Below are 22289 nucleotides of genomic sequence, written 5' to 3' on the forward strand. Positions count from 1 at the left end.
CATAGAATGAGTTTGGAAGTTTTTCTACCATTTCTATTTTTTGGAACAGCTTTAGAAGAATAGGTATTAATTCTTCTTTAAATGTTTGGTAGAACTCCCCTGGGAAGCCATCTGGCCCTGGACTCATATGTTGGGAGATTTTTGATTACTGGTTCAATTTATTAGCTGGTTATAGGTCTGTTCAAATTTTCTATTTCTTCCTGTTTCAGTTTTGGTAGTTTATATGTTTCTAGGAATTTATCCATTTCTTCCAGATTTCCCAATTTGTTGGCATATAATTTTTCATAATGTTCTCTTATAATTGCTTGTATTTCTGCAGTGTTGGTTGTGATCTCTCCTCTTTCATTCATGATTTTATTTATTTTGGGTCCTTTCTCCCTTCTTTTAGTAAGTCTGGTTAGGGGTTTATCAATTCTGTTAATTCTTTCAAAGAAGCAGGTCCTAGTTTTTTTGATCTGTTCTACTGTTTTTGTTTTCTTTTTAATTTCTATATCATTTATTTCTGCTCTAATCTTTATTATTTCCCTCCTTCTGCTGGTTTTAGGCTTTATTTTCTGTTCTTTTCCCAACTCCGTTAGGTGTAAGTTTAGGTTGTATATCTGAGATTTTTCTTGCTTTTTGAGGAAGACCTGTATTGCTATATACTTCCCCCTTATGACCACTTTTGCTGTGTCCCAGAAGAAACTATTTTCATTTTCATTTGCTTCCATGTATTTTTTTATTTATTCCTTCTTTAATTTCCTGGTTAACCCATTCATTTTTTAGTAGGATATTCTTTAACCTCCATGTATTTGTGATCTTTCCAAATTTTTTCTTGTGGTTGACTTCCAGTTTCATAGTGTTGTGGTCTGAAAATACGTATGGTATCATCTCAGTCTTTTTGTACTGGCTGAGGCCTGATTTGTGACCCAGTATTTGATCTATTCTTGAGAATGTTCATGTACACTTGAAAAAAATGTGTATTCTGCTGCTTTAGGATGAAATTCTCTGAATATATCTGTTAAGTCCATCTGGTAGAGTGTGTCACTCAAAGCCCTTTTTTTCCTTGTTGATTGTCTGCTTAGATAATCTGTCTGTCATTGCTATGAGTGTGGTGTTAAAGTCCCCTACTATTATTGCATTATTATAAATGAGTTCCTTTTCTTTTTTTAAGATTTATCTATTTATTTATTTGACAGAGACAGAGACAGAGACAGTGAGAGAGGGAATACAAGTAGGGTGAGTGGGAGAGGGAGAAGCAGGCTTCCTGCTGAGCAGGGAGCCTGATGCGGGGCTCGATCCCAGGACTCTGGGATCATGACCTGAGCTGAAGTCAGATGCTTAATGACTGAGCCACACAGGCACCCCTCAATGAATTTCTTCAAGTTTTTTGTTAATTGATTTATATATTTGGATGCTCCCAAGTTGAGGGCATAAATATTTACAATTGTTAGATCTTGTTAGATAGGCCCCTTCATTATAATATAATACCCATCTTCATCTCTTATTACAGTCTTTGGTAAAATCTAGTTTGTGTGATGTAAGTATGATTACTCTAGCTTTCTTTTGATGTCCATTAGCATGATACATGGTTCTCCACCACCTCCCTTTCAATCTGGAGGTGACTTTGGGTCTAAAATGAATCTCTTATAAGCAGCATATTGATGGATTTTTTTTTAATCCATTCTGATACCCTATGTCTCTTAATTGGACCATTTAGTCCATTTCCATTCAGAGTAATTATTGATAGGTATGAATTTAGTGCCAGTGTGTTACCTGTAAAGTCACTGTTCCTGTAGATTGTCTCTATTCCTTTCTAGTCTTTGTTGCTCTTGGTCTCTCTTTCTTGCTCAAGCAGTCCCCTTGAATATTTCTTACAGAGTTGGTTTAGTGTTCATAAACTCCATTAGTTTTTGCTTGTCTTGGAAACTCTCTCCTTCTATTCTGAATGACAGCTTTGCTGGATATAGTGTTATTGGCTGCATATTTGTTTCCACTTAGCATGTTGAATATATCATGCCACTGTCTTCTGGCCTGTCAATTTTCTGTGGACAGATTTGCTGCGAACCTTATGTGTCTACCCTTGTAGGTTAAGGACCTTTTGTCTGCCACTGCTTTCAGAATTCTCTCTTCATCTTTGTATTTTGCAAGTTTCACTATGATATGTCTTGGTGTTGAGTTGTTTATGTTGATTTTGAGGGGAGTTTTCAGTACCTCTTGGACTTGAATACCTGTTTCCTGCCCCAGATTAGGGAAGTTCTCAGCTATAATTTATTCAAATAAACGTTCTGCCCCTTTCTCCCACTCTTCTTTTTCTGGGACTCCTATGATATGGATTTTATTGCACTTTGTGGAATTGCTGAGTTCTCTAAGTCTATATTCATGATGTAATAGTTTTTTTTTCTCTCTTATTTGCAGCTTCATTATTTTCCATAATTTTATATTCTGTATCACCTATTTGTTGCTTTGCTTCTTCCATCCTCATTGTGATTACGTCCAGTTGGTTTTTCATCTCAGTTATAACATTTTTTATTTTGGCCTGACTAGTGTTTAGGTCTTTTATCTCTGCATCCCGTTTCTCTGGTGTCTTTTATGCTTCTTTCAAACCCAGTTAGTACTCTTATGACCTGTTCTAAATTCTTGTTCAAATATATTGCTTATATCAGTTTCGAGCAAATCCCTGGCTGAGATTTCTTCTTGATCTTTCTTTTGGGGAAAATTCCTCTGTCTTGTCATTATGTCTTAGTTTCTGTCTTTTGCATGTTATGCTCATGAGAGTAATAGTATATTAAGAAGAGGTCTTACACTGTTCAGGGCCTGGAGCTTCAGGAAGTGTTTCTGGTGTGTGCTATGTGCACTCTACTGTTGTGTTTTGGCTGCTCTTTCCCACAGGTCAATTCTCTGCAGAATTCCTCCGTGCTTGCAGTGGAGAGTGTTTGGACCTTTAAGTAGATGTGCTTTGATTTGTTTGTTTAGGTAACACTGATTAGAAAAAAAAAAATCCTGATCCAAGAGAAGAGAAAAGGAAAAGGAACAAAAAAGGAAGCAAACAGACGAACTAAAAACTATAAGCCTGATTCCAAAGCATAAATAAATAAAAAACCAAAAATAAAATATAAGATATAAAAAAATTAAAAAAAAAAAAGGAAAGCCTAGTCCTATTTCCATCAGAATTGAAGCTAATGCTTTGGGGCGCTCTATGATCAATAGACTTGGTACATGTGGGGGGCCTGTGTCATTCTTCTGAGGGAGAGGGCCACTGTGCTGGCTTATGGTTAGACCTGTTCTTGTAAAGATTCCCTTGTGGCACATTGGGGCAGGTTTGGCATAAGTGACTCAAGCCTCCACTGGGTTTCTCTCTGAAGTCTTACCATGCTGGTGGGCAGGGGTTAGGTGGGGGAGTGGGGTGGAGGTGGTGGTGAAAGATGGTGTTACTGTGCCATCTCATCTCAAGGGAGGGGAACTCAGGGCCACTGCTGTTCAGAAGGTCCTCACAGAAAAGTGAACAATCTCCACTCCTGTATCCCAGGCTTTTGGTCAGATCCCCACCCTCAGCCTGCCTGTGCCCAGGCTGTCAGGATGCCTGGCACCACAGTTCTCCTATGTTTTATCTGTGGTCTGTGGCTGAGATTCAAAACTCCACATCTTAAAGGACTTGGTAAGGCATGGACCCACTCTTCTCGGTGGGAGAAGAACCTAATGGTGCTGCACTTGGCACCATTCTGTTCCAGAAAAGCAGCTGCAAGCGTGTGTGAGTGCCCAGAGTCTATGTTGAAGCACAGCATAAAGCTCTGACCAGGTTACTTGTCCTCTGTGTGTGCCTCTGTCCCCTTCTGTTAATGGCTGCTCAGTGGCACCTAGTGGGTCTTTTGTTCTTGGAGAAGCAATATACCTTTTTCCAAATGTGCTCTAGGAAGGGAAAGAGTTCTTTCCCAGTGCAAGCCACAGGATCCCCATACCACAGCATCTTGCATGAACCCTAAGCACTTCTCTCTCTTCTGCTCTCTCCCTCTCTCCCTGACTTCTCTCCACCAAAAGGGCTCCCTCCTCTCTGCAGTACTGTGGCTTTTCTCTCCCCCAGTTAATGGCTCTGAACCCTGCATCCACCATGTTGTCTCCCTCCAATTGTTCAGATTGTTTTCTTAATCCTCAGATGATTTTCTAGTTGTTCAAATGATTTGATGTTGATTTAGGTGTGTTTGAGGAATGAGGCAAGCCCAGAGTCTCCCTACTACTCTCTCATATTAACTCTTACTCCCACATCCAATAATCATCAAATCCTTTCTGATTTTCTTTGAAATAAATCCAGAATCAACTCTACCATCTATTAGTTGGACCATTGCAATAGCATCTTAACAGGTCTTTCTGCTTTCTACTTTATTCTCTTACAGTTTATTCCCCAACAGCAGCCAGGAGAAGCCAGAGCAGTCACTTTTCAGATTTATTTTGAAAAGGTGAAATATTCATCCTATTCCAAATGCAGAAAATATAAAAGGGGCATACAGTGAAAAGCTGATCTTCCACTGATCTACTTCCTACTCCCCTTCCCATTTGATATCATTCTTACATCTTATGTATTATTCAAAATTTACTTTTTTGAATTTATTGGGAAATGTAAATGTGGACTTTTTGTGTATTTTTATTTATTTATTTTCAAACTATCACACTAGTTAGCAATGAATCTGTTCTTTAGAGAGATTTTCCTATTACTACACACAATGTACATTTCTTCTTCTTCTTCTTCTTCTTCTTCTTCTTCTTCTTCTTCTTCTTCTTCTTCTTCCAGATGCCTTATATTCAATTACATGGTTATAATATAATTTACATATCATCTCCCTTACTGATGTATATTTAGTATGCTCATGTCTGCTATTACAAATAATGCCGCTATCCTGCAAAATCTGTAACATAAAAAAACAAATCCTGATTGCTCTTTCAAAAGGTATTTTCATTTAAATTTTCCATGAATATAGTCAAATTGGCCTCCATGAGGTTGTATCGTTTTATCCTTAGTAATGAATGAGGGTGGCCTATTTCCCACATACTCAGCAATAGAGTGTGTTATCATATTTTTGGAATGTTGCTATGTGATGTCTCAGAGAGTGCTTGTAGATAGTAGGTGCTCAATAGTGCTTTTTGTACTAAATAGGCAAATACACCTGTTAGGATTGGCTTCATACAGGATAAACTCATATTGAATTATTAACTCTAAATTTCTTCAATATATTTCAATAAGTGGAGAGTACACAGGGAGTGTATATAACAAAAAATATGTGGATTAATGAAGAAGACAGATCATTTCAATTCCAGATGCTTCTTATAATGGAAATATCCTAGTTAGACTCAGGCTTATTTTTTGTTATCTGATTTTAAAGAGAACAAAATCAGGTATATCTTTAATACATTTTTATTCTGACCAATAGTAACCACAGAAAAAATCATGGATTTGGGACAGAAAGAGCTAGCTTTTTTTCTGAGCAAAGTAATATATCAAACAATAACAATTAACATTTGTAAGTGTGTATTAAGTTCCACTAACAAAGCTAAGTTCTTTACAATTTTATTTTATGTATCTTTACAATAATCCTATGAGGTAGGTGATATTAACAAATCCATCTTACAGATATAGAAATTAACTCTTAGAGTGATTAAATCACATAGCTTGATTCATAAAAAAAAGTCACATAGCTTGCCACAAATACTAAAACTACATATATATTTCCTTCTTACTTCAGAAAAACTAAAACATTCCAACTCTCATAATTTATTATTTAGCTGCTACAGTTGGTGCATTATGTTTTTCTTCCTATGATACATGATATTTTACAAGATTTTGATTGAATATCAGCTTTATTTGATAGCATATATACCCAACAGTTGCCTAGTTTCCATTTGGTAAATCTAAAGAGGAATGCAGTTATCACAGGGCTAAACCCACCTTCATTTACATTACTTCAACAGGTAAAATAAATGGTGTGTTTTAAATTTCCTGTTTCATAAAAAGGAAAAATGATCTGGCAGGTGATATAGATTTATATTTCTTTTGTGTATGTGTGTGTTCACTGGGAGATAATTATATTTTCATCTGATCCTTTTCAATATAACTGTTCTTATCCTATAATATGCTATGCTTTTCTATTATTTATTTTGTGGTAATTTAATATAAATTGTTAGTAGGTTTTAGTCTGGGGAGATTTCCAAAACTTCAGATTTCATATCTAGCAAAGGCACTGGCTTAATATGTAACTCACTCATTTGTTTTTTATTATCTTAAGTTTTTCTATTCAAAACTACTTTTGACCAAACAGGAATTGTAAGAACCAAATACTTCCACTGAACTTTAGAAATATATGGACATATTTTGAAAAATATGTCCTTTCGTGATAATTTGTTAAATGTATTGAAGGCTTATACTAGAAAATACAGTTTTTTTCTCTATGGATTGTTTAATCTCTTCATATCATTCATTTATAGATTTATTGTATAAGAATGATAATTTTGAGGTAATTGACAAAATCTACCTGAATATTGCAAATAATAGAAACCAACGTAATACTGAATACAACTGGACTGCACAGAGAAAGATACATTCAATATAGGTGTTTGATTTAAAAATTAACTTTCAAGAACAAGTCTCTCAATCTTTCAAGATTTTTCCACCCACTTGGATTATGGGATACAATCCATGCTTTTTAAAAACGGGAACACTGCCTGCTATTTGTATGATATTACGGTTGTATTTAAAGCCATTTCTGAAAAACTATAGGTTCTAGTGTAAATCACCTTTTTTTCCCTCTGATCCTATTATTATTATTATTATTGCTATTTTGAATACAGAATACAGTTGACGCACAATGTTACATTAATTTTAGGTATATGACATAGTGATTCCACAAGTCTATACATTATGTTATGCTTACTACAAGGGTAGCTACCATCAACCACCACACAACACTATTACAATACCATTGACTATATTCCCTATTCTGTGCTTTTTATTCTGTGACTTCTTTATGCCACAAGTGGAGGTATGTATCTCCCACTCCCTTTTACTATTTTGCCCATCCCCTCTCCATGGCTGTTCCTCAAAAAATTAAAAGTAGAAATAACATATGATTCAGTAATTCCACTTCTGGGTATTTACCCAATGAATACACTAACTCAAAAAGATATGTACACTTTTATTATTATTATTTTTGTTATTATTACTATACCAGTACAATTAGTTAAAAGGAAATCCTGCCATCTAGAAGGAAAAAGAAAAAAAGAAAGGGTTCACAAAGGCAGTCCACAGCCTGAGAAGTCCACATGAAATAAAGGAAGAGTCAGTACTCTTCTGGGTTCTAGACCTCTGCAACATGGAGGAACATTCCTCCAAAAGAAGTTGTTTTCACTAGTTCTTCCCAAAGGGTAGTTCTAACTGCATTGACACTTCCAACTTAGCTTCATGTTACCTGCTGTAAATAAGAAACCACTGATATTTTGGTAAACTCAGGAGATATTTTTATGAATATTTATAAGATGATGTGATCAAACATTTTATAAAATTGTATGCTAGCATTAAAATTATCTTATATATTAGTAGTGCCTGACATTCCATAAGACTTTCAGATTCTGTAGGCATTTAGAATGGCAAGATTGATTTTCCACGGTATTCATAAACTCATTTGTGGTAAATTAATTCTGTTTTTATAGATGTAGTTAGTGTCATTCTTCAACAGAAGTCAAAACATCCTTATGCTCTCATCATATGTGCCTCCATGAATACTAATGCTGTTAACATTCTGGATTTTTATTAGAGAAATCCTCTATCTATTTCTTCATAGAAAAGGATGACTCTTCATATAAATTCAAGATACCTGGTTGTCTATTATATATTGGTATATTTTTTTAACAGCCCATGTAGGATCAGTCTCAGTGAATTTTAGGAAAGGGGTCACATGAATCAAAGAATGAATGCTCATATAGTAAAACTAATATAAAAATAAGCTAAATAAAAGAAAACTACATTTAATGTTTTCAGAAAGCCCTACAACCTTCTCAAGTGTGCATTAAAATGATCTACTAAACATAATTGCATTGAGGAATTTCTGACTTAATCTTTATCTTTTCTTTTTCTTTTTTTTTTTTTTTTTTTTTGGCAGGGGGAGAGGGGCAAAGGGAGAAAGAGAGAGAATCTTAAGCAGGCACCACACCCAGCGTGTAGCCCAACACAGGGTTTGATCTCACAACCCTGAGATCATGACCTGAGCTGAAATCAAGAGTGGGATGCTTAATTGACTGAGCCACCCAGGCACCCCTGTTTCCTTCTTTCCTTCCTTCCTTCCTTCCTTCCTTCCTTCCTTCCTTCCTTCCTTTCTTTTCTTCTAATTTTTCTTCTTTTAGTAAGAATATACTTTCAGGTCAGATCCAGTTTTGTGAGGCCTTAGCTGATACAGTTTTGTGTGGTGGGCATTTTTAATGGAATGAATAAGAATATAAAATATCTCTTTCTCAAATTTTCAAAACCATTTGACCATATTAATACCTTGTTAGGACCCTCCCAATCTTGGAAAGGTTTCAGGACAGTGTGAGGCTGTGAAGTTTCAATATCATTAGCTTCACAGCTAATCTGCCTCTCTATGTTGTTAGAAAGAAGATCCTTAGATCATTAGAAAAGGAGGCCCTTTTCCTATCGACCACCAGAAAATAATACCAACATACACAACCACTGGCAGGAAGAATTAAAACTTATTTCTCCAGATTTGCCAACCTGCTTACATTCACAGCTTTAAATCTTTAACAACTTGGTACCTAAAGGGGACTATCTCATTGATTAACTGGTGCCATACTGGAGTTTAGTTGGTCTCTTCTATAGAGATTAGGCAGTGAGCATTAGTGTTAGCCAGGTCAGTTTTGGTAATGGTAAGTCTATGTTGTTGAGGCCATGGCCCCAATGTCACTTTTCTTCATGTGTTCACTGAGCAAGTCTTGGGATGGCTGGAGAAAGAGGCTAATGGACACCCACGGAGCTTGCTATTTTTCTACCTGATTACTAAGAGCTCCCTCTGAGGTAGATGCCCTTTGGTAGGCATTTACAACATAGGTGCACATATCTTCATAAATGGTGTCCAGTCTGAGATTTCTATCCGCATATGTTTTCTTGACTTCCTTGTTACCAGTATTCTAATCCCATTTCTTCTAAGTCTCAGATCATTGAGCCAGCCAGTTAATAACTGCCAATGAATCAATGTAGAACTCTACTTCTGACCATCTCTAATTGTAGACAAAATGGACAACAAAATGTCAATAAAACACTTGTTGGAACCAGGAACCAGGGACAGTGACTGGTAAAAAAAACTTGCTGGAGTGTGATAACCACTGGGTTTCTGGTACACTTACTGCTGGCATCTATGACATAGGAGCAAGAGAAAAGGAAGCACAACAGAAGAAAGACAGAGAAGACTCTTTTCTCCTGTAGGGTCCCTTCTATTGATGACACTTAGCACTGTGTCAGCTTGCAAAGGAGAAATGTTTGCAGAGTCTGGTTCAAGTTTCACAGAGCAAAATAATGAAGTGTGTATGTAGAGGTAAGCAATTCACTGCTACCTGGCACATGTACACCATCTCACTTATTCTTCATAACACAATTGAATATTTATCAATATTATTTTTTCAAGCCTAAATTGACTTTCTATATTAACTTAGAAATTATAGAATTATTCACGAAGATATGAGTTAATTCTATAAAATCATAAAAGCTTATATGTTGAAAAAAGAATCAAAACAAATACAATCAATGGATGAGAACATAGATGAGTAGCAAGTACTATAAAAGGGAGGTTAAATTTATGCATTGAATATATATTTTATTCACTTAGATAAGAAAATTATTAGTGCCACAATATATAAATGAGTAAAATTCATGACCAGAAAATTAACAATTGGAAATTAAATTGGTAAGAATGTGTAGTTAAAAATATTAATTTAAACAATAGTAGGAGCCATACTTTGCCTATATAACTAGATAATTGGTGACTCTGTCCATCCACTGTCCCATACCTCTACCACACAATTGCTTAAAGTACTTACTAAGATTTGCAAACCAGAGTCTTTCTTGTTGTAAAAAAAGAGCAAACACTGAGGGGCACCTGCCTGACTCAGTCAGAAAAGTGTGCAACTCTTGATCTCAGGGTCATGAGTTTGAGCCCTGTGTGAGGTGTAAAGATTACTTAAATAAATAAAACTTTTTAAAAGAAGAGCAGACATTGAAAGGTGATAGAATACTTTCCTTTTTTCTCTCGGGCCTCCCTCAAAAAGTAGCAGAAATCCAAGATCATTTGGCATAAGAATAGGACTCACTGATGCCCAGTAGAAGGGCTAATTACAAAGCAGTTTAAGAAATGTAATATTTATTACTCAATATGAGATTTCCATTTACTTGGATTGATACCTATATTTATACATATACATATTCATTTAATCCAATGGGTACAGTAATTAGAGAAATAGTCTTGTACACAGTTCTCAAAAGGAGTATTGGAAAAGAAATTAATCTGACCTAGAATATTCCACCATTCCTTTTAAGATTTGAAATAATGGGGAACCCAGAGGGTAAGTGCTGGAGGAGAAAGAGAAAGCAGAAGTTTGCTGCCTGGAGGCTGAGAATGTCTAGACACTAACGGATTTTTTTTTAGAAACAAAATTATGCATTTTGTTAGTCAATTCCCTCTTCAAGCTCTCTAATAGTATAGGTAAATCTCTACCAATTGTCACTGTTCTTAAGAAGGGAAGCTTTGTTTGGGAGGAGCCAAGACAGAGGGAGACAACCTGTATAAGGGCTACACCAAATAAAAAGGGTTTGAGTTTATATAGAGAGAAAATCAATTGTTCCTAAGACCCACCCAGAAATGTTGGGAAAATATACACATTTCATCTGTTTGCAGAAGCTCTAAAATAATGAAGCTGCTTGGGTATCTTCCTGTCTTGGTCTAATCCTGCTTCCTGCCCTGGGACGTGGGGGAAGGTGAAAGAGAAGAAAAGGGAAAAGAAAAAGAAGTGGCAAGGACAGGGAAGAGAGAGGAGGAAAGGAAATGAATGAATGAGATAAAAATCCAGCATTTATGTTGGGGAATAAAGTATAAAAAAGGGAAAAGTAACACTTGAAACCATTCATTGTTTGTAATGTCAGTATGGAGACATTTATTTTAGAATGTGGATTAACCTTTTAAGTCAGGTGTCACTCCCGGTACCTTTCCATGGGCAAGCATGCCCGTTATTAAGAGAATGTGGTCCTGATAACTTGCAAAAGGTGAGTGTGAAGGTTATGTCTTTGACTGACAGTTGCAGATTAGTTTGTCTCCAGTAATACCATCCCAGTGTAAAAGACATTTAGCAGCTGTACCTCTCCATTCTGGCTGATCCATCAATGACTCTGGCCTCCCCAGGATTTTGTCCCCTCTTACCTTGTGTGTGTATGAATACAATTTTATTTCTAGTACAACCAACTAAAGAAAATGTTTTCTTTAGTTGTTTTTTCCTGGTCTCTTCCCTCTCAAAATTCTCAGAAAGCTTTAAATCACTAGTAAGGAATTCAGATATATATTACTGGATTTTAGTTTCTAAATATCAAGAGCATTCAAAATAGTGCCCTAAAAAAGAAAACATCCATTTAACTCCACATGGCTTAATTTCGTTAAATTTAAGAGTAGTCGAGGTATTTACAAACCACTTTATTAATAATTTGAAATATCTTTATCTTCAAGTTATTTTTAAAATCTTTTATAAATAACAGAAAATAATTGTTATCTTTTAAGAAAAGCATCAGTGAATTAATTATTGGGCATTGAAGTATGTACGGTTTAACTAGTGTAAGTTAAAATATCAATTAAATTCTGGAAGATACAAAATGTTAAATACATTATATTTAAAGAAATTTTCACTTTTCTAGGAGGAACTCTCTTATTTTTTATATTATTTTCTAGAATTCTTGGGTAGTTTTTACTTAGGGGGCAACATAACATACATTAAGAAAAGAAGCCTGCGTGAATTCTGTAGACATGAATGTGATACTGTCAATAACTTATAACTTACATCATCACTGTATCTGTTTTGGTCTTTTCCACTTTATCTGCAAACTAGTGATAACTATATATATATATTATATATATATAACACTATATATAATAATAAAGTTATTAAGAAAATTAAGAGGGGGAAAAACTTGCACAGTAGTAGGCACATATTAAGTAATAAATAAAAAAATAGTTGAATGAATATATTTGAATTTGAATTTGAATATAGTTGAATATGTTTTTTAGTTAATGATGTTAGAAAACTTTAGTGGGATTGTTGCTTTTATAAAGAAAATCTAAAAATATTTTTGCAACATGTGGCATGAGATGCTACAGTTAATAGGCTGTGACATTAAATAAGTCACTTGACCGCTCTATATCTTAAGTTTCCTCACTGGTAAAGTGAGGATAAAAATAGTGCTTACCTTTTAGGGTTATTATAAGGAAGAAAAGAGGTTTATAACTATAAAGTGTATTGAAGAGGGCCTTACATAAGCATAAATTATTATGTAAGGTTGATATAAGTACTATATTATATAAGCATTATGTAATTATATACATATTATATAAGGATTTATTAAATGAATGAATGAATTAAATAGGTAGAATTTTCACTACTCTTTTCGTAAATCCATGATATAATGCAACTATTCATCAATGTAAGATTTTACGTTTTGTATTTCTTAAAAACAACTCTGTTAACTAGATACCTCAATTACATATATTTATTATCTGACAGAGACTGTTTGTCTGGAGCAAGTGCAATTTCTATACTATTGATTAGAACTTCACTACTTAAAGTGTGATCCTTGGACCAAGTGTGTGACATCATGCAAATTATCAGGACTCACACCAGGACAGCATTTCAACAGGTTCCTAGGTGATTTGAATTTGTTACTTTAAAGTATATATTATGTCACCAATATCCTCCTTTCATAAAAAAAAAAAAGGAATACAAGATTAGAAAAACTCACAAGAGCGTGACATTTATTTTTATTTGGAAGGACATTTCTCTTTAAACAACAGATAAAGCATATACAAATTAAAAACATAATTTCTTTTGACTACAGACATGATTTTTTTCAGTTCAGTTTTTTTCTTTTTTTTTTTATCAGTATAACAAAATCAATATTGTTTGTAATTACTGGGAGCCATAATTAGTTTTTTTAAATTGTTTCATGTTCTATTTTACCTTATTTAATTTTTTACTTTTTTTATGTTATCTTAATCACCATACATCACATCGTTAGTTTTTGATGTAATGTTCCAATATTCATTGTTTGTGTATAATACCCAGTGCTCCATTCAGTATGTGCCCTCTTTAATACCTATCACCAGGCTAGCCCATCCCCCCACCCCCTTCCCCTCTAGAACCCTCAGTTTGTTTCTCAGAGTCCATAGTCTCTCATGGTTCGTCTCCCCTTCTGATTTCCCCCTTCATTTTTCCCTTCCTACTATCTTCTTTTCTTCTTTTTTTAAATATATAATGTATTATTTGTTTCAGAGGTACAGATCTGTGGTTCAATAGTCTCACACAATTCACAGTGCTCACCATAGCACATGCCTTCCCCAATGTCTATCACCCAGCCACCCGATCCCTCCCACCCCTCATCATTCCAGCAACCCTCAGTTTGTTTCTTGATATTAAGAATTCCTCATATCAGTGAGATCATATGATACAAGTCTTTCTGTGATTGACTTACTACGCTCAGCATAATACCCTCCAGTTCCATCCACATCTTTGCAAATGGCAAGATTTCATTCCTTTTGATGGCTAAATAATATTCCATTGTATATATATTCCAGCTCTTCTTTGTCCACTCATCTGTTGATGGACATCTTGGCTCTTTCCATAGTTCGGCTATTGTGGACATTGCTGTTATAAACATCGGGGTGCATGTACCCCTTCAGATCACTACATTTGTATCTTTGGGGTAAATACCCAGGAGTGCAATTGCTGGGTTGTATGATAGCTCTATTTAGAAATTTTTGAGGGACCTCCATACTGTTTTCCAGAGTGGCTGCACCAGCTTGCGTTCCCACCAACAGTGTAGGAGAGTTCCCCTTTCTCCACATCCCCGCCAACATCTGTTGTTTCCTGACTTGTTAATTTTAGCCATTCTGACTGGTGTGACGGGGTATCTCATTGAGGTTTTGATTTGGATTTCCCTGATGGCAAGTGATGTTAAGCACTTTTTCATGTGTCTGTTGGCCATTTGGATGTCTTCTTTGCAGAAATGTCTGTTCATGTCTTCTGCCCATTTCTTGATTGGATCATTTGTTCTTTGGGTGTTGAGTTTGATCAGTTCTTTATAGATTTTGGATACTAGCCCTTTATCTGATATGTCATTTACAAATATCTTCTCCCAACCAGTCCGTTGTCTTTTGGTTTTGTGGACTGTTTCTTTTGCTGTGCAAAAGCTTTTTATCTTGATGAAATCCCAATAGTTCATTTTTGCCCTTGCTTCCTTTGCCTTTGGTGATGTTTCTAGGAAGAAGTTGCTGCAGCTGATGTCAAAGAGGTTGCTGCCTGTGTTCTCCTTTAGGATTTTGATGGACTCCTGTCTCACGTTTAGGTCTTTCAACCATTTGGAGTCTATTTTTGTGTGTGGTGTAAGGAAATGGTCCAGTTTCATTCTTCTGCATGTGGCTGTCCAATTTTCCCAATACCATTTGTTGAAGAGACCTTTTTTTTTTTTTTTTCCATTGGACATTCTTTCCTGCTTTGTCGAAGATTAGTTGACCATAGAGTTGAGGGTCCATTTCTGGGCTCTCTATTCTGTTCCACTGATCTATGTGTCTGTTTTTGTGCCAGTACCATACTGTCTTGATGATGACAGCTTTGTAATAGAGCTTGAAGTCTGGAATTGTGATGCTGCCAGCTTTGCTTTTCTTTTTCAACATTCCTCTGGCTATTCGGGGTCTTTTCTGGTTCCATACAAATTTTAGGATTATTTACTCCATTTCTTTGAAAAATGTTGATGGTATTTTGATAAGGATTGCATTAAATGTGTAGATTGCTCTAGGTAGCATTGCGATTTTCACAATATTTGTTCTTCCAATCCATGAGCGTGGAAAGTTTTTCCATTTCTTTGTGTCTTCTTCAATTTCTTTCATGAGTATTTTATAGTTTTCTGAGTACAGATCCTTTGCCTCTTTGGTTAGATTTATTCCTAGGTATCTTATGGTTTTGGGTGCAATTGTAAATGGGATCGACTTCTTAATTTCTCTTTCTTCTGTCTTGTTGCTGGTGTATAGAAATGCCACTGATTTCTGTGCCTTGATTTTATATCCTACACTTTACTGAATTCCTGTACGAGTTCTAGCAGTTTTGGGGTGGAGTTTTTTGCGTTTTCCATATAGAGTATCATATCATCTGCAAAGAGTGAAAGTTTGACTTTGCTGATTCGGACGTCTTTTATTTCTTTTGGTTGCCTGATTGCTGTGGCTAGGACTTCTAGTACTATGTTGAATAGCAGTGGTGATAGTGGACATCCCTGCCGCGTTCCTGACCTTAGGGGGAAAGCTCTCAGTTTTTCCCCATTGAGAATGATATTTGCTGTCAGTTTTTCATAGATGGCTTTTATGATATTGAGGTGTGTACCCCCTATTCCTATACTCTGAAGAGTTTTGATCAAGAAAGGATGCTGTACTTTGTCAAATGCTTTTTCTGGATCTATTGAGAGGATCATAAGTTTCTTGTTCTTTCTTTTATTAATATATTGTATCACATTGATTTGCAGACGTTGAATCAACCTTGCAGCCCAGGAATAAACCATTCTTTGTCATGGTGAATAATCCTTTTACTGTACTGTTGGATCCTATTGGATTAGTATTTTGGTGAGAATATTTGCATCCACGTTCATCAGGGATATTGTTCTGTAATTCTCCTTTTTGATGGGGTCTTTGTCTGATTTTGGGATCAAGGTAATGCTGGCCTCATAAAACGAGTTTGGAAGTTTTCCTTCCATTTCTATTTTTTGGAACAGTTTCAGAAGAATAGGTATTAATTCTTCTTTAAATGTTTGGTTGAATTCCCCTGGGAAGCCATCTGGCCCTGGGCTCTTGTTTTTTGGGAGATTTTTGATGACTGCTTCAATTTCCTTAGTGATGATAGGTCTGTTCAGGTTTTCTATTTCTTCCTGGTTCAGTTTTGGTAGTTGATACATCTCTAGGAAAGCATCCATTTCTTCCAGATTATCTAATTTGCCTGCATAGAGTTGCTCATAATATGTTCTTACAATTGTTCATATTTCTTTGGTGTTGGTTGTTATCTCTCCTTCTATTTTCAATGAGCTTAGCTGGATATAGTATTCTTGGCTGCATATTTTTCTCATTTAGTGCTCTGAATGTATCATGCCAGACCTTTCTGGCCTCCAGGTCTCTGTGGATAGGTCTGTTGCCAATCTAATATTTCTGTCATTTTAGGTTACAGACCTCTTGTCCCAAGCTGCTTTCAGCACTTTTTCTTTGTCTCTGAGACTCATAAGTTTTACTATTAGATGTTGGGGTGTTGACCTCTTTTATTGATTTTGAAGGGGGTTCTCTGTGCCTCCTGGGTTTTGATGCCTGTTTCCTTCCCCAAACTAGGGAAGTTCTCTGCTACAATTTGCTCCAATATACCTTCTGCCCTTCTCTCTCTTTCTTCTTCTTCTGGGATCCCAATTATTTTAATATTGTTTCATCTTATGGTATCACTTATCTCTTGAATTCTGCCCTCGTGATCCAGTAGTTGTTTATCTCTCTTTTTCTTAGCTTCCTTATGTTCCATCATTTGGTCTTCTGTATCACTAATTCTCTCTCTCTCTTTTTTGTAAAGATTTATTTATTTATTTGAGAGAGCGAGAATGAGAGAGAGAGAGTACATGAGAGGGGGGAGGGTCAGAGGGAGAAGCAGTCTCCTTGCTGAGCAGGGAGTCTGATGTGGGACTCGATCCCGGGACTCTGGGATCATGACCTGAGTCAAAGGCAGTCGCTTAACCAACTGAGCCACCCAGGCGCCCACTAATTCTCTCTTCTGCCTCGTTTCTCCTAGCTGTTAGAGCCTTCATTTTTGATTGCTCCTCATTAATAGCCTTTTTTATTTTGACTTGGTTAGATTTCTTTTATTTCTCCAGAAAGGGTTTTTGACTAATATCTTCCATGCTTTTTTCAAGCCCAGTTAGTATCTTTATAATCATCATTCTGAACTCTATTTTCAACATCTTACTAATGTCCATATTGAGTAGGTCCCTGGCAGTTGGTACTGCCTCTTGTTCTTTTCTTTGAGGTGATTTTTTCTGTCTTGTCATTTTGTCCAGAGGAGAATAGGTGAATGAGAGAACAAAATGCTAACAGTGTAACAATGACCCCAGAAAAATATACAACAACCAAATCATAACAAACCTGAAACTGGGGGAAAAGAACAGGAAAGAAACAAAAAAGAAAAGAAAAGGAAAAGATATAAAAAGAATATGATCAAATATGATCAGGCTGGTGCATAGATCAGGGCCACACACTAGATTTTGGGCATATTTTGGTCTGTTAGAAGAAACTGCCTCCCAAAATTTTAAAGAAAGAAAAGCTTATATATGTACAAAAATAAGGGTAAATAAGAAGAAGGGATGGAATATGACTGTAATGATAAAAATTATAAAGGATTTTATAGAAAGAATTAATAAGAAGTTGGTTGAAAAAAGAAAGAAGAGAAATTTAAAAAAAAAGGGAGAGAATGTGATCAGGCTGGAGACTAGAACAAAGCCATACACTAGAGATTTAGGGTATATTTTGGTCTGTTAGAAGAAACTGTATCCCAAAATTTTAAAGACAGAACAACTGATATATATATATATATATATATATATACCAAAAATAAGGTTAACTTCTATGAAGGGTTAGAATATGATTCTAAAAATGAAAAATAAAAAAGATTTTTAAAAAAGGGATTGATAAGATGTTGGTTGAAAAAGGGAAAAAAATTCAAAAAAAAGAAAAAGAAAAAAAGAAAATTAAAAAAAATAACTTTGAAAGACTAAAGAATCATGGGGATAAAAGCCATGAATTCTTTGTGCTTTATTCTCCTAGTGCTGGCCTTCTGCCATTCTCAGTGATTGGCAAACTTGGTGTTGGCTGGCTGTTCTTGCTGATCTTCTGGGGGAGGGGCCTGTTGCCATGGTTCTCAAATGTCTTTGCTGGAGGCAAAATTGCCCCGCCCTTGCCGGGTGCAGGGCTACGTAATCCACTCAGTTTTGCTCTCAGGAGCCATTGTTCCCTGCAAGCTTTCTGTATAGCTTTGGAGAAAGAGTGAAAATGGCGGCCTCCCGATCTCTGCCCTGGAGGAGCTAAGAGCTCGGGTTCCCACTCCTCAGTGCGTCCCCAGAGAAAAGCAGTCAATCACTCCCGTCTCCCTGGTCTCTGGCCGCACTCCATGCTCACCTGGCCAGTGACCGAGTGCTTCTATCTCTGGCACACGACCTCTTTGGAGTCTCCAAACCCAGCAGATCCCTGCGGTGCGCTCCCACGCTGCTCCTCTCAGGGGAGGAAGGGGAGTGTCCCCAGATCTGCCGCTTGTTGGGTCCCTGCCAGAAAAGCAGTGGCCCGACTCTGCCAAGGATCACGGTTTATGGCAACCCCAAGCTGAGAGCCCACTCCTCCGCTCCATCTCTGTAGCCAGCTTCCCTGCTCCGATACCTGGGAGCTCTGCCGCACTCAGGCACCCCTGGTCTTTCTGTGACCCCGAGGATCCTCAGACCACACTGTCCCGTGAGGGTTCCACCCCCCGCTTAGCCACTGGAGCGACTTCCCTCAGAGGAGCTGACTTCTAAAAGTTCTGATTTTGTGCTCAGCTGCTCTATTACTTGCCAGAAGCAGCTGACAGAGGGCCCCTCCCACCGTCTATCTTCCCAATATCTCCGCGGGGTCACTTCTCCTACCTTCCAGAAAGTGGTCGCTTTTCTGTTCAGAGAGTTGCTGCTATTCTTTTCTTCAATCTCCTGTTGAGTTCGTGGGTGCTCAGATGATTTGATCCCTATCTAGGTGAATTCCTGGGATCTGACAAAATTTAGGTTGCCTACTTCTCTGCCATCTTGCTCCTCCCCTCATGTTCTATTTTATTTTTAATGAAGAAGCATACATAGGAAAAATATCTTGGGGACAGATAAAGTTCCTTTCATATTTCTGAGGTCATGTATAATTGTAGGAATTGTAAGATTGAAGACCACTGGGAGAAAGAGCTGTCCAAAGGTGAAAGTGTTCTTTACAACCGAGCGTCTTGAAAGGAAGAAATGGTGGTAATATGTTAATAGGCTTGACAACGCTGTTGCCAGTTTTGACCCAGAGGTCACTGGTTCTCTGAGTGATGGAGTCTACTTGCTAAAGATTTGAAAGGAAGAAGGGTTTATGTTATTTGTCCATGGGAATCACATTATCCCCTGGGATGCTTGGATTCTGAGCCTGTCAAAACCCAGCTATGTGGAGTCAGTCTAGCACTTGACTATTCAGAAACATGTGGCATAATATTATGACAAATACTGCCCCTGACCCACAAGTAACATACCTCCTTAGCAGTTATTATAACGTGGGTCCTGCACATCATGACATCATGTGAGCCCTGTGCAAATTTGTATTGTGCTGCTGAGGATTCAGTGAAGACATTTGTACAAGTCTTGCTGATAACCTGATAGCTCCCTTGAATTTGAACATATCTCAAGCACTTTATTCTTTTTTATTTGCTCTCTTAAGAATTTGATTTTAGGGAAAATTCATATTTTAGGAGAAATGTTATTATAGTACACATTGTGCATTTAAAAATAGGCCCGTCACCTTTAAAAAAATCAATTGTTGATGCTAGATGTGTGTAGCATGATAACATGCTTTCAGGTTAAAGCTTTCAGAGAAGTGTTCAGGCATTAACTTGAACTCCTGCATAATGTAATTAGGCTGTGGGGAGAGGGTCAGAGGTGCTAAGAATAGCAGTGAGCCACTTTGTGTCATTCTGTATGCTCTCTTCTCTTCCCTGAAGAATTAGCATCACTTCCTTGGCACCCTCTCCCTCTCTCATCTCACCTTGCTGCAGATGAGCACACACAGCCACGGAAATAGATACACACACATACTCTCTCTCTCTTTCTCCAAAACGCAGAGGAATATCAGGGGATAGGGAGCAGATAATCTCAGTGCTCCCTAAATTATCTAGTAATAATAATGATATGTGCCTAATTTTATATGTATATGTGTATGGAACGTGTGTATGTATGTATGGATGAATGGTACATATGATGTTCTAATTTTCCAATGTAATAAAATTAAACACAAGCATTGAACTTACATAGGCCTTAGTTAGAATCTTAATTCTCATATGATGTAACTATGAACACATGATTTACAGTTTTCTGAGCTTCAATTTCATTATCTTTAAAATATTAATTATAGTAGCCCTAGAAATAAGTTTATTATGATAATAAAATTGGAAAAGTTACACTTAAATGAGATTTGAAATACAGATACATTTGATATGTTTGCTTAGGTAATATTCTTCCCTAAAGTTCTCCCCAAGCTTCTTAAGCAGAGATCAATTCTTTCTTTTTCATGATTTATATGGTGGCTTGTAAAGGAAGGAAAAGGGTGTTCACTCATAGAGTTGATTAAAATATACATGAAGTTGTTAGTGGACTGATGTGGGGCTAAGAAGTTGGTAAAGAAATAAGTTTTTATATGATATGGAATGTCCCGGACCTTCACAGTTACAATAAATAATTCTCTTATAATGAGCTAGACTAAGCTAGAAAGCCAATAGGTCAGAAGGATGTAAAGTTTCCAGTTGCAGTTAAAGGGCTCACACCTGAATGTGGTCTGAGCCATCTTGGTGCCCCTCTATGTCATCTGGTTTGACAGGGCCTACACGTAAACCAGAAATTTTCCCAGGTTCAAGACTTCTTGTGTAAGAGACTTCTTTTTTATCTTGTTTGCTATAAGGGTCAAGTGCATTAATGGTCAGGGAAGGCTAATGACAGGACTTTCCACCCCATTGGCATTGGCAAATCTGTAGCCTAAATTACAGTTATAGTTGTGGATTTCCAGGTGTGCAGAACCTTTGCTCAGCAGAATCTTAGCTCGGTAGAGATGGCAATGATTTTTCCCATGTTAGGTAGGGCCAAGGCTAATTTATAAATGTAACAAAGACATTCCTTGGATATTTCCACAATATCTATTGGGAACTTGAAGAGCATTTTTCATGGGGCTTGAGTTCCTGCATGACAAGGAATTTGTGGCATTAGATTTAATGGCTACCATGGCATTAATTGTATGGTCATAATCTAATAAGAAATGAGGATATTTATATTTCTTTTTTAAAAAATATTTTTACTTATTTATTTTGACAGAGAGAGAGAGAGAGAGAGCACTTGTGATTGGGGGAGGGGCAGAGGGAGAGAGAGAGAGAGAAACTTAAACAGACTCTCCACTGATCGTGGATCCTGACGTGGGGCTCAGTTTCACAACCCATAAGATCATGAACTGAACTGAAACCACAAGTCAGACACTTAACTGACTGAGCCACACAGGTGCCCCAAGGATATTTATATTTCTTGAATAATACACCAAACATAATGCTTAGCCTGGTAGATATTTAGCAAACTTGTTTTTCCTCTTTCATGTTGATACTTTATCTTTATAATATAATTAAGAACAAAAACCTTCTTCAATTAAAGCAATTATACTACATAATAATAAACTTACTCACAAACAACTTCTGTGTTATAAATTCTAGTATTGGAACTTAGCAAATTCTGTATTTTAAATTCTCGTTGCCATGATGGACAAAATATAACTATGATAGTCATAAAAATACCAAATAATAATTTTTTCTCCTTGCTTTGCAGTTGATAAATTGCTTTTATATACATTATTTCAGTATGTTCAACAACTTTGGGTTAAGTATTACATTCCATGTTTTACAGTTGAGACTCAGAATCATAGCTAGGGAAAAGAGAAAGATATCTAAAGCTATTTAAAGAAAAAATTGTATTTAGTATATTAATCATCACAGAGCAGAAAATATATGTATTCCTGTACTTGCAAAATAAGAGAAGGTAAAAAGTATTACACCTACAATTAGAAATATAAATTCATCTGATTTTTATTTTAACATGGTCAAATTTTGTTTCTAAATGATTTTTCAGGTGTAAAACATGATTTAACAGTGTTTTATACTGTTTCACTGGTATTTCAAGTTAATTGCACAGAGGCTGCTGAATGGATGAAAAATTAGTTGAATTGTAA

The sequence above is a fragment of the Eumetopias jubatus genome, unplaced genomic scaffold (genome assembly GCF_037043125.1).
Source record: "Eumetopias jubatus isolate StellerSeaLion01/CBP00866 unplaced genomic scaffold, mEumJub1_p1.0 scaffold_1, whole genome shotgun sequence".
Lineage (NCBI taxonomy): Eukaryota > Metazoa > Chordata > Mammalia > Carnivora > Otariidae > Eumetopias > Eumetopias jubatus.